The sequence below is a fragment of the Nyctibius grandis genome, chromosome 1 (assembly GCF_013368605.1).
Source record: "Nyctibius grandis isolate bNycGra1 chromosome 1, bNycGra1.pri, whole genome shotgun sequence".
NCBI lineage: Eukaryota > Metazoa > Chordata > Aves > Nyctibiiformes > Nyctibiidae > Nyctibius > Nyctibius grandis.
In genome coordinates, this window is record NC_090658.1 from 59,068,844 (window position 1) to 59,082,802 (window position 13,959).

Genomic DNA, 13,959 nt, shown 5'->3' on the forward strand with positions numbered 1-13,959 from the left:
CCCTTCTTGTTGTCTTTGATGTCCCTTGCCAGATTTAATTCCAAGCGGGCCTTGGTCTTCCTTGGCGCCTCCCTGCATACTCTGACAACCTTCCTGTATTCCTCCCAAGTAGCCTGTCCCTTTTTCCACATTACGTAGACTTCCTTCTTCCCTTTCAGTTTTGTCGTAAGCTCTTTGCTCGTCCATGCAGGTCTCCTGCCCCCTTTACTTGATTTCTTACTCATAGGGATGCACTGATCTTGAGCTTGAGGAAGTGATGTTTGAATATTGACCAGCTCTCTTTGTGACATTTTCTCTTACAAGAGATACTCTCCTGATAAAAAATCATGATTCATGTTGTGTGAATAAAGTTAGTCTAAAGAACACTAGAAAAAAATCTTGGTTTGCTCAAACAGACGTTCACAAGCAGTTTCTCCCTGTTCTCTTTGAACTGATTTTTGGCTGAAAAAATACTCTTTGAAGATGAAAACTTTTGATTTTTTACAGAACACATGATTTGTACTTCAAGATAATTTCAAGAGGTAAATGTAAATTTTCTTCTTTTTAATAATTTTCTTTATAGAGTCCAATCTCTTCTATTTCTTACTCATCACTATTTTCAGGACATAAAATAGGGATGTTTGAAATTTGAATATTTATGTATTGTCACTTGAAATTAGCTTTTCTCAGTTATTACTTCACAGTCATAATGAGATGATAATGTGTCTTTGTATAATTCAAGAGCCAGCTGGATGTTTCTTGTCCTTGCTGCAGTAGCCTGATGTTAATTCATCCATTTCTTTTGATGTGAGGAGAGCTGTATTTGATATTTGCTAATTTATTCTACATGACTTGTCTGTTGTGACATAGTGAGTTTGGATGACTGCTACTTCAAAATGAATGTAGTGTACTCTCACATCATTTGCCTCATCTAAATGACCTTTTACTAAAACCCATTTAAGTGATCATAGTGATTTCTCTTTCATTAGACATATATATTTGTATATATATTAACTATATGTTTTCTCTCTTTTTCTCCATTTTACAAAATTTCAAACTATTAAAGACAGAAGCCAGGAAGGTATGCAAACAAGGTTTTTAAAAACTGTAATTGTGATTAAAGGAAATAATGAAGTGTACCAGAGGTAGAAGATTTAAAATACAATGGGGAAAGGAGAAAAATAATGCTTCCTGACAACAGGGTAATTAAGCATATTGTAGCCTGAAGAGATGAAGATTGGATTTAATAACATACCGTGGCTGTACCTTCAGCTTTATGGCTTTTCTAGCAGCCTTATTTTACCTTCTTGTTTCATAGTGAGTGAGGTCTTCATCTGCTGGTAATTTAATGTATTACTGACGGTGTCTCTGAAATGAAGAACTTTTCAACGATGTGATGGAAGGTGGCATAATCAGGTATTTCAGAAGGAGATAACAGAATAAATTCTTCTCTAAGCCTTGTCTGATATATGTGCTTGAGTTGGGTTTCCCATCCCAGGGACTGGATTTCTGAAAACTTTGCTTTGATTACTTGTTTTCAGCCTGTAGTTTGAATTGGTGCTGTGAATTGGTCAGAAGAAGGAAAATAAAAGAAAATATCTGAACTGTGAGGTTTGGAAGAGCAAGAAATTTTTGCAGCACTTCTTGAATTTGGTATTTTCATTTTTAGGTTTTTCTCTGCTTTTCTTTTTTATCTTTTCTCTCCCCTCCACCTTCTTTTTTAAAATTTTTGCTTTTCAAATGAAGGAGAATGATACAAAAGTTAGGGGGAAAGGATGATATACCAAAAATATTTTTAATTGTTTTTTTCGTAGTTTATAATAAAGCAAATATTTCAAAATTGTTAATACCTCTTTTTAGTGTTCAGTTATGAAAAATACTTTCACTTTCTTTTTATTCTTCTGTGGGACCACTGTATTCCTGGCTTTGTGGACTCTGCAGTGGTCCTTATCCACAGCTGTCATTTTATTGGTCCCTCAATATCCATTTTCCTAAAATCATCCTCACAAGTCACCTTACCTTTCAGATGACGTGTGACAGGTGAAGTGGTGGAGCAGGACTGCAAGAGAACTGGTAGTGGAAGTCTTAATATGAAGCTCAATAAGCGTGGAACACAGAGCCTTTGGGTACAATATTTTACCAGAATTTGTAATGTCTTATTTTAGTGCAGCAAGATTATCAGGTTGACATCTTTACCTTACATTGCCTCTTCTATGCAAGATGAGCAAAAAGGTGAGGTTTGTAGCAGTGATTCTGGATAGAAGTATCAGATATGCAAACCTTTGAGAAAGAAGGAAAATAAGTATGGCTGCATTTATGTTACTAAATAAAATAGAGCCAGGGACCACTCTGGCCTTGAAGCCAAGTAGTACAAACTGACCAACAGTGAGTCTCCCAGGGGTTCTACATGTCATCCATCTAGGCCCAATATACTCTCATTTTTGGGGGATATTTTTGTCAATTCGGAGTTTCTGAGATAATGTGAGTAGGTTGTCATGGTTTCTAACATAAAACCGGGAGTATGTGTTGCATGCCTTGGTGTTTGACATGTAGACGAATCTGGATATTAGTGGGTATAAAGTTTAATGTTGGAAGACTCTGGAAAGAGCCTATTTGGGTTGTGTCTCGGCAGTGTATACCTATATAAGGTATTGACTCTGGCTCAAACCCATGCACCATCTGAGAAACTGATAGTTCACATGGTCCAAAACTGTGTTGAAGAGTATGGATGATCAGCAGACAGTGCTTGAATTTTCTCTCTGTCCCTGCAAAGTACTTGTGCAGCCTGTAAGATTGTCTAAAAAGACCTTCCTCCCAAGATCTATGTGAAGGTGCTGGGGTAAAAGTTTGACACATCTGATAGCACAAAACACAGTGCTAAATATATTAGTGTTCTACAGTGCAGCCCCAGGAGGATGCTTCTTACTTAAAAATCCACTTTCCCATCTTCTGGGACTGCTCAGCTTACATCACTGGATATGGCTGTACCCAAAGTTGCCTATGGGTGGGAGGGAATGTTGTATACCTCAGACACTGGGTTCCCACACACTGGACAGTGCCTTTAGATGGAATTTGAACCTTTGCTCATTTGATACTGAGTACTTTCTGAATTCTTTTAACTGAAGAGCTGTGGCTCATGAAGGGAAAATAAACCTTTTTCATGTAGTTTAAATGGTATTAATATGATAATTTTAATATATTTTGACAATATGCTTTAGGATTTAAAACAACTCAGAAATTTTTTTTTTGCTTTACATTCTTTTGGGGGTATTACAAACATATTTCAGCTCTGTCCCAATGTATTTTTTACCTAACAGGTTATTTTTTCCCCAAAATATCATCCAGCATGTGCCTCTGAGATGCATTTTTTTCATCGAAAGCATTTCATTCTTTTAGCATGGCAATTAGGTTGATTATTTCTAAGTGCAGACAGATCCAGTCATGCTAATGGAGTTAATTACTTCTGTCGCATTACAATGGTTGGGAAGGATTTGCCTAGGCACTAGCTCTGCCATATGCCACAGCTGTCTGTGGATTGGGAAATGTTGGACAGCCTGATTAGTATGATTATTAATGTCTAGAAGAACTCTGCCAGGCACCCAAAAGCTGAAGGAGGGGAAAACGGGGGCGCTCTCGCAGGTGACGGGCGACGGTCCAGAGTAACGACACAATCTCAATGTGAGTATGGAAGTTCTCTGTTTATTCGCAAAGCACGCAGCGGATATATAGTCTGTAAGCTGAGTACATGCTAATCACGCGTCCCGATCGCACTTGTGATTGGTCTATAGATTTACATACTCAGAGCCGTGACCGCCCCCCCGCTGAAGCAGGCGCCGCGCAGCCCCCTGCCCTGCACCGCTCAAGGGGAGTCCAAGGTCGCTAGCTCTGGGCTTAACCCTTGCTCAAAGCCTGGGTTGCTCAGACTGCTCAGTGGCACAAGATCGTGCCCCTTCTCACTTAACCAAGCCTCTACAATTCCCCCTTCTTGTTTGTGAGCAAGCCAGGCCTGATTTGCAAGTTTCATTAAAGCTTTCTGCAGGCAAGAAAATAAACATGGTAACACTAACAAGATAACTGCAATCGCAAAAACTCCCGTAAAAACCATTTTTACCAGTTCCATCACCCATCCACCAATTCCCAGGTCTCCAAGCCAGTCATCCAGGAATCCATGGTGTTCACGTAACCGGTTTGTGGATTTTATCAAATCCTGGATCTGCTTATGAATAGACTGAGAAGAATCGTTTAAATCCATACAACACATCCCATCAAAGTCTTGGCACCTATGTCCATGCATAAGCAAAAAAAATCTATAGCAGCTTTACTTTGCAAAGTTGCATGCCTAACACTGTCTACATCATTTGCTAAAGCTTCTAATACCCGGGATGTTTTATTGACCCTTTTTCCACTCCGGCAGGCCAACCTTTGCATCTGCGAGATAGCATGTGCCGAAGCAACCCCGGGGGCAAAGATAGATGCGAAGATTGTCCCAGCCCCCGACCATAGCTCTACCTCATCCTCACACTCCCCATCAAACGCGACATGCCCCATCACCAATAATTGGTTCATTCATGGGCAGTCATTTACATCTGTCACGTTTCCTTGCCCCTCCAGTTTCTCGGGGAGGTGTGGTTTTACTGATCGGCTCGGCACCCAAAGTGGTCCCTGGTCGGTGGCCACGCACATATTTCCCCGTCCACTAAGGATTACTGGTACTAGTCCTTTCCACTCCCCTGTAGCAGGTTCCCGATAAATCACCTGTAACTGAGGTATAATGGTGTTGTTATTAAATTTCAACTGCTGGTGATGTACTACAACAGGTGGTTCTTCTCGGTCCCCTGTCAAACACAGAAAATTCAGAGTAAACAACACTTTATGCAACCGCGATATTGGATCAGTATCTACTTCCTTCTGTCTCCTCAAATATTCCTTTAAGGTTCTATGGGTACGTTCAATGATCCCTTGACCTGTCGGGGAGTGTGGTATACCAGTAACATGCTTCAGTCCCCAGCGCGTTAAAAATACACGAAACTTTTGGCTGGTGTATGCTGGTCCATTATCTGTTGTGATCTGTTCTGGCACCCCTATAATGGCAAAACACGCCAACAAATGTTTACAAACCCGTTGCGCCTTTTCTCCGGACATCGCGGATGCCCAGATTAACTTCGAAAAAGTATCTACTGTGACATGTACATATTTTTGTCTCCCAAACTCCGGAATACGTGTTACATCCATCTGCCATAGCTCAAGTGCTGCCAAACCCTTCGGGTTTACACCAATACCAATGCCTGGTCCCTGAGCCCCACACCTCGGACATGCTTGAACAATAGATTTTGCCTCATTTTCTGTTATTCCAAATTGTCTCTGTATTCCTTTTGCATTTTGATGGAAATGCTCATGGCTTTGTCTGGCTTGTTGAAATTTGTCTAAAGGAGGAATATGGCAAGCAGGACTAACCAGAGAGTCTGCCACCTGATTGCCCTTCCCCAAACCAAGATCCCATTGATGACTCCGCACATGTATTATGCAACAAGGCACACTGCGTTGTCGCATAATAGACTGTAATTGCAAGAATAACTGCCCAAGGCGGGGATTTTGTGTGTTTCGGAGCAATGCCTCCTCCAAGCGTGGGATGACACCTGCTACGTACATAGAATCTGTGACTATATTTATAGCCCCATCCAGCCAATTTGTCAAGGCCCAGCCTACGGCAGATAGTTCCAGAGTCTGTAAGGTATCATCGGTCTGACCATACAGCATGTGGTGTACCCCATCCCCTTTTTCCTGCCACACGCACACCGCTTTGCGCTGTTTCTTTCCCGCGTCTGTATAGACTGTTAACCCTTCCACTATTGGTGTTTTCTGTACTTTAGATTTTTCTATCCATTGATTTTTCTGTAATATCTGCCATAATTTGCCTTTCGGTTGCTGTGAACGGACTCTTCCTTCGTACCCCAAAAACGCCTCCTGAATGGGTCGAGAGTTGCGGAACCACCATTCTAGGTCTGCAGCATTAACAGGAATACTAATATCCGCTGGATCCAGTCCCGTTAATTCTATAATCCTAGATCTACCCTTTCTCACTAGTTCCCCTATGGCTTCTGGTCTAGTCTGTATGCTTGTCTTCGGTTGTACACTAAGGAATACCCATTCCAACACCCAAAAAGCTTCATCTTTATCGTGGCATTTGTAGTGGCATTGGTTGTCGCCCTGGGGGAGTTCCCCCGCTTTGTGTTGCCTCTGACAAATGACACCACAAACCATGCTTTCGCGGTTAATGACAAGTAGGGACGCAGGTAGTTCACGAATGCGTCGCGATGACCATGCAGTTTGTAATTTGACGATGATTGACCGCAACGCGCTTTGTTGAGTCTCAGACGGCTGTACGGTGTCAGCGGGGTGTGATCGTCGCAGCAGTTCGGTGAGGGGGGCGATCTCGGTATTCGAGATACCGACACAGTTACGGACCCACTGAATATCTCCGAGAAGTGTTTGTACATCCTTCAGGTTTTTCAAATCTGTATGTAGTTCCACCTTTTGAGGTCGGATTTGAGCATCCGAAATTGTCCATCCTAAATGTTTCCAGGGATCAGTTCGTTGAATCTTTTCTGGTGTAATCACGAGACCTTTCTCCGCCAACGTTGTTGTTAGTTTGTGGAGACTTTCTTCTGAAAAAGGATCGGCCTGGCATAACAAAATATCATCCATATAATGATAGATGATAGTCTGTGGCCATAGCTGGCGCAATGGTTTCAGCACCCATGTTACATAGAGCTGACATAACGTAGGTGAATTTTTCATGCCCTGCTGTAGGACTACCCATTCATACCGCTGAGCTGGTTCCGCTTTGTTGATAACAGGAATAGAAAAGGCAAACCTCATGGTGTCCTGAGGATGTAAAGATATGGTGAAAAAACAGTCCTTCAAGTCTACAATCAATATATGCCATCCTGCTGGTAACATGTTAGGTGACGGAATACCTGGTTGCAATGCTCCCATTGCTTGCATTTGCTCATTAATTTTCCGTAAATCATGTAATAATCTCCACTTTCCACTTTTCTTAGGGATGACAAAAATGGGTGTATTCCAAGGACTAACTGAGGGTTTGATATGTCCTGCTTTTAACTGTTCCTCTACTAGTCCCTTAGTAATCTGCAGTTGCTCTTCAGTCATAGGCCACTGGTCAACCCACACAGGCTCATCTGATAACCAAGTCAAAGGTGGATTGGGCGACTGCTCTCCAGCGGCCATTATCAAAAATGGGTGGTTGTAAGAACCGCACCAATCTGACTTAAAACATCTCGCCCTATGAATGCTTCCAAAACCCCAGGTAAGGACAAGACATAAACTTTCAAAGTTACACGCTGTCCCTCTGGAAAGTGTAAGGTCACAGGGTGATGACTAACAGCTGTCATAGAATTTCCGCCAACGCCAGCAATATGTGAATCAGGTGTTTCTAGTGTCCAATTCCTTGGCCAGATGCGTCGACTGACAATGGTGACGTCGGCACCTGTATCCAGCAAGGCCTATACCTTTATACAAGTGTTGTTCTGAGACATTGTGATTGACATATTTGGTCTGTCATCCATTCTTGTGGTAAAACATACCGCTGGTCCTGTGGAGCCAAATCCACGATCTCCACGGTAGGTAGTCGTATTAGCACCTTGTTGATAGGCAGAAAGGGGGGATTATTTGTCCAATTCGACTACCTTTTGGTACAAACATAGGTGGATTAAGTGTATACATCATAATATATACGATCCCGGTATAGTCTGCATCTATGACTCCTGGAAGTATTATAAGTCCTTTTATACCGGCAGAAGATCGTCCTAACAAAAGTCCTCCCATGGGATCGAAATCCCCGCTTAGCGGACCCTGCACATTAGTAGGGACCTTCTGTACTTCTTGACTCCACAAGGTGACATCTACTGTGATTTCCACGTCGAACCCCAGGCTTCCTTGGGTTGCTGGTTGGTGTTGTTGTAAAAAGCCTTTGGTTCGTATGATGGGTTGACTTGTCTCCTCACGTGGCCCCTCTCCGTGCTCCTTCGGAAGTTTCCCTGACACGCCTTAGTTGTATGACTATTCTTCTGGCAGGTATCACACCAGACAGCAGCTCGGCAATCTTTTCTGACATGTCCGTTCTCTCCACATCGATAGCAATTTCCTTGAAAGGATTGTCCCGCTCGTGTTGGTCGTCATGTCCCTCTTTGTTGTACCAGCGCTGCCAAAGGTTGAACCACTTCCTTAACGGCACTTTGTACAGCAGCAGCAACGGTATTGCTAGCTCTTTGCACATCAGCACGTTCGACTCGCTTCACCATTTCCTCCACTCCTGCACCTTTAGGTAAGCTAGCGAGCAACTGTTTAGTTTGTTTGTTCGCGTTATCAAAAGCCAAAATCTTTAACATCTGCTGCCTGTTATCATCATCAAGATCAGGATGATTCATTACGGCTTCCCATAGTCTATTCATAAAGTTCTCATATTTCTCCGTAGCTCCTTGAACCACCGATCCAAATGACAGGATCGCGGAGCCAGGCAAGGCTTGGAATGCTTCAAATGCAAGCTGTGCAGATTTTTGTAGGACTAATGCCAGTAACTGTAACTGTGCTTGCACCGTAGAATAAGCTCCTTGTCCTGTGAGAATGTCCATAGTAATTCCATGTAAAGTATCATTTGGATTGTTCATTCTTCGCGCAGCTTCATTGGCTGCTCGTTGTGCCCATTCTGAACCCCACAAAAGGAATTGAGTAGGTGTCAGCAACAGTTTCATTAAATTCCGGGAGTCATGCGGGCATAAGAGATCAGCAGAAAAAATCCAGGAGACTATATTCCTCGTAGCGTCTGATTTTACTCCATACTGTGTAACTGCAGCTTTTGCTTGTTGAAGAATTTTCCAATCATGTGGTTCCGCAGCAGCACTCCAGTGTCCTTCTAATATGGCATCACGAATCACCCCACTACACCTCGGTGCCCTAGGTGCAGGTGGAAGTGGAGCACCCCTGGAGTTGTCTCTGTTTTGTAATCCATGAGCGCATGCTCTTGACTGTGGTTGCTGTACCTTTAAATCCTTTAATTCTCGCAAAACGTGCTGTAAGAGGCCAGTGGGGTCGGCTTCCGGGTTCTCACGGTCAGGTGGGGTAGATGACGTCGATCTTGACGGACAGGGCGAGGGAGGAAGGGGTGGGTACGCCGGTGGCGCCGAGGGGAGGGGCCGGCCCCCCTCTCTGCCCGCCAACTGGGCAGGGTCGGGAGGAGCTGACCACTCCTCCTTCTCCTCCTCCTCTTCCGCTCCCTTTGCCGCGTGACTCTCTGAGAGCCACGTTCCTCTTTGTTTGTAACTTCCTCCTTTAAATTCTTGCTGCGCCATTGCTCCCGAGAGGCTGCTGCCTCCACTACCGCGCGTGCCTCGGCTACAGACGGTTGTATCGGCGCCGACATGCCCTTAACTGCCGGTAACCCGAAGAAACGAGCCAGAGCCCCAGAAGTTTTTTCCTTTTTAGCGGGGGGGGTGGACTCCGGTGCCGCCTGCATCTGAGCAGCCGTGCGGGCAACCTCTCTTTCTGCCCTCATAGTTTTTAAAGTCTCTATCATGTTTTGCCAGAGTCCACGCACCTCCTTAATTTCTTTTTCCTCGGGGTCCCTCTCAACAGTCTTTTCCCACATAGTGTCTCCCATTTCTCTCCATTCCTCCACGGAAAATACAAGCGCTGCGTCTTTAAAATGTCCCCAGCGCTGGCCCAACTTTATCAGCTTAATTAGCTGTTTCTCCGCTGTCTCGCTCCCTCTCTTAGAGAGGATACTTGCGAGTAACGCGACTGCAGCCTTTGTCTCCATGGCTGCCCTTTTTACTCTGGGAGCTGAGTGGCCAACTCTTCCAGTGTCTGCTCTGCCTTATTTGACCCAAGCAGCACCAACCAGTGTCTGCTCTGCCTTCTTTGTCCCGAGCAGCACCACTCCCAGCCGTCCTTTTCCCAACACCCCCTGATCGCTTCTTACCGCAGTCTCGGAAAGAGCACGCCGAAGGGAACCATCCTCTGCTACCAGTTGAAGGAGGGGAAAACTGAGGCGCGCTCGCAGGTGTTGGGCGACGGTCCAGAGTAACGACACAATCTCAATGTGAGTATGGAAGTTCTCCGTTTATTCGCAAAGCACGCAGTGGATATATAGTCTGTAAGCTGAGTACATGCTAATCACGCGTCCCGATCGCACTTGTGATTGGTCTATAGATTTACATACTCAGAGCCGTGACCGCCCCCCCGCTGAAGCAGGCGCCGCGCAGCCCCCTGCCCTGCACCGCTCAAGGGGAGTCCAAGGTCGCTAGCTCTGGGCTTAACCCTTGCTCAAAGCCTGGGTTGCTCAGACTGCTCAGTGGCACAAGATCGTGCCCCTTCTCACTTAACCAAGCCTCTACAATTCCCCCTTTGTATCTTTTTTTGAGATATTTGGAGAAAATTGGAAATAGTGGCATACTTGTCTTTTAGAAAATGACAATTCAAGGGCTCTCCAAGATGTCTTGAAAACACGTGAGCACTCAACAGGGGACAGGGGACCTCCCAATCTATTTGGCAGAAGCTTGCTGTGTACCTTAGAGTGGTCAAAAGAGCTGCTAAGGAAATTGCAGAATGTGCTAGATTTAATAATGCTTTGACCCAAACACTGGGTAAATAAGAGATTTAGAGAAAAAAAAGGAGAAGTTCTATAAAATCCATAGAGATAAACTGAAAGATTGCTCTGTGGACGGAAGATCTTGATGGCAGCAAGACATATGAAAGGGTAACAGCGGATGAGGCTGTTGGAAAAGGCTGTTTGAAGATCTACTGCCTCTGGCTTTTGTTGCTTGAGTTCCTGATAATGCCTGGTTGGGATTTATAGCTGTTCTTTTCCGGGGTAGATCTTTCCAGGAGTAGGCAGCTCAAAATCCATGTCTAATGTTGATAGAACCCAAGAAGGAACCTGCTCCAAACTACCTTGGGAAAAAATGTACAGGAAGTTAAAAGGAGCAGTCTCTAGTGGTTGAAGACACCAAAAATGTAAAACTGGTTTAAAATAGTTCAGAAAACAAACCTGTCTTTTGAGCTAACACCACAATTAATTCAAATGAGAGTCCAGGCAGAGAATATGAGAGAGTGAAAGATTTGGAACAAATAATTGATTTAATGGAGAAATAAACTGGGAGAGAAATCTTTGAATGTGGCTTATTTATGTGTGTGAAGTTTGTAACTTGGAGATTTCACACAAAAGTGTACATATAGTATAACAGAAAACACATTATTTGAAAACTTATATTGGGTGGCTCATGAAATATCAAAGTATGAGTCTTATGTCTTCCTTACAAAGTTTAAATATAGTAGAGTTGACTCATCCGCTTTCTGAGCACTGTGATCAAAAGCAAAAGCAAAACCCCCAGAAAACCAAGTTAAAATGAATGTCAGGAAGAACCATGATGGTCTAGGAGAATGCCACAAATAAGCTGACAATCTAGAAAACACCTGTCCAGAAAGATCAAGAGGTATAGCATAAGAACGACAATCTACAGTGATGTTTGGAATCATCAATGTGCTTTCCCCTTAAGGAAAAAGAAACATATTCACAAATGTTATTGTCACAAAGGACCATTATTGTTATCATCTGATCTCCTTCATATTTTAAACATAATTCATTATTTTGTAAATAATAGCTTTCAACTTTATGAGCAGATTCTTTCCAATAACAATTTTAAAAGAACCTCAATTTTTTCATTTTTTACCAAAATGATTCATTTATATCCACGAAAACTCAACAAATACTACAGTTAATATAAAAACTTGTCTTCTCCACAGGGGATGATCTTTCCAAATGCTCTCCAACCTAGGAGGAATGCCAATACTGTGGAATCTCCCTAAGGATCGTAATCCTTAAAAAGGAAGTGAGACCAGAAAATTTCAGAGAAATGAACCTGGGTTGTGATCCTTATTATTCTTGGGGAAAATATTATATTCTAATATTCTAAAATATTATACTGCAGGAAAGGATATTTTGGACTAGATGATCTTTCGAGTTCCCTTCCAATCCCTAACATTCTGTGATTCTGTGTATTCTTGGAGACTGAAGTACCAGCTTTGTGTAGGTATGCTAGTCCATAGTCCCAGAAACATCTACATGGTGGTGAGACAGTGCCATCCATAGGAAAAAGAACGACCAGTAAGGCAATGCATTGCCTTAAGGAGGACTTGCAAACATGTCTCATCCTCTAAAGTTGTCAGAGGAAGAATGCGTCCTGCTCTGTCTGCTGCAGAATCTGTCCAGGAGCACCACAGCTGTGAGCAAATAAATGTTACCTGGTAGACAGGAACCATCAGGAGCAGAGCATGAGGAAGAGGTCTTCTGCCATTTACTACCTGCTCCTAGGATGAGCCCTGCTTCTTCTCACCTTGACAGATCTCAGTCACTCCATTACACATCTCACATTTTCCATTCTTTCAAAATGCTGATGGGCAATTATTAAAACTATTAGTACTAAAATTACTACAAAGTGTAGTTTGCAAAGGCACAGAATTCAGCTGACTCAAACTTGGTTCTTTTTTCTCCAAAGCTTTCTTTTCATTGAGAAAAATGCTTATATTATCTGTCTTTTTCCATTTCCTTTTTATGTTGTTTAAAATGAAGATTTTTTTAAAATTAGATATTCTATTAAGAATAATCTTCTTCCTCCATATGAAACTGCCAAGCATTGTTCTTCTCTCTTTCTCTCACTCTGATTTTTAATCTCTTTGAGATTTCTGTTATACCTGACATGAACATCACCATTATTCTGCATCCACTCTGAATTTTATGCAGCACAATTTAATTTTGTATGTATTTCTTGATGAATGTTCAAATTGAACATTCCTCTTCTCCCTTAACTGCCACTTCTTTCTTTGCTGCTTCTGTGAGAGATAGATCCTATAGTGACTAACTCCCTTTCAATGAAATTTTGAACATCCACAGATTGCTTTAAATCTGATAGATGTTATGCATTCAACATCTTATTTTTTAAAGACAAGAATATTAGGATGTTTTTTCTTTAAATGCCAACTGTAAGGGTGATGTGCCACATTAAAATTAAAATACCTTAAAGTAATAGATATCATGTGACTAAATTCATAAAAATAACAGCATGAAATGTTTTACTATAAGGTTAATTCAGCTACCTTTACTTTCACAAAACAGCTTCAATTTCTTTTGGTTTAGGAGAAAAATTTCAAATATAGAGCTGTGTCTAAAGGCAGATGAAAACCAAATTGTGATATATTTCACTATCTAGATTCAGGGCATTAAAACAAAGCAAAACCAAAAATTAGTTCATCATTTCTAGAGATGTCAAAAAAGTTGTGAAAAGCAAGTTGCTTAAAAATAGTAGCAATTTGTTGGTCTGAAAAGTTTTTTTCTGGAAATATTGTCCTGACAATGTCTCACTTACTTTCAGCACTTACCAGGAAAGACTTCAAAGATCTGCTCCTGACATCAGGTCATTGGTGTGATTACACTGTGCTGATTTGTCTAGTTATTGGCACATGAGCAAGATGTGTTCCTAGAAACGCCTTTTCTAGCACCAATCAGATAAACTGTTATGTATCTAAAGGTGGTTTGCTGGGGAAGCAGCTGTACCCACTAGTCTAGATATGCTGCCCATGGTGAGATGCTATGGCTTTCTTCATGCCCTTTATTTATTAGAGAAGGAAGTGTAACTTTTCCAGTTAAGATGATTAACTGCCAAAGGACACACTTCAGCACCAGTGACATGCAGCTGAACTTAATAAAAGCTGCCACTAGACCTCAGAAATCGTTATTCACTCCAGTCAATGGCAGTGTTGTTTGAATCCCTGTCATATAGGAATATGAGAGATAGGAATTATAAAGTTGAGAGAATAGATGAACAGGGTATTTCAGGCTGAGGGAGGGCATTTAAAGCCACTCAAGATTGTCCAACAATATGAGGCAGAAGTAAGCAGAGACTTTTA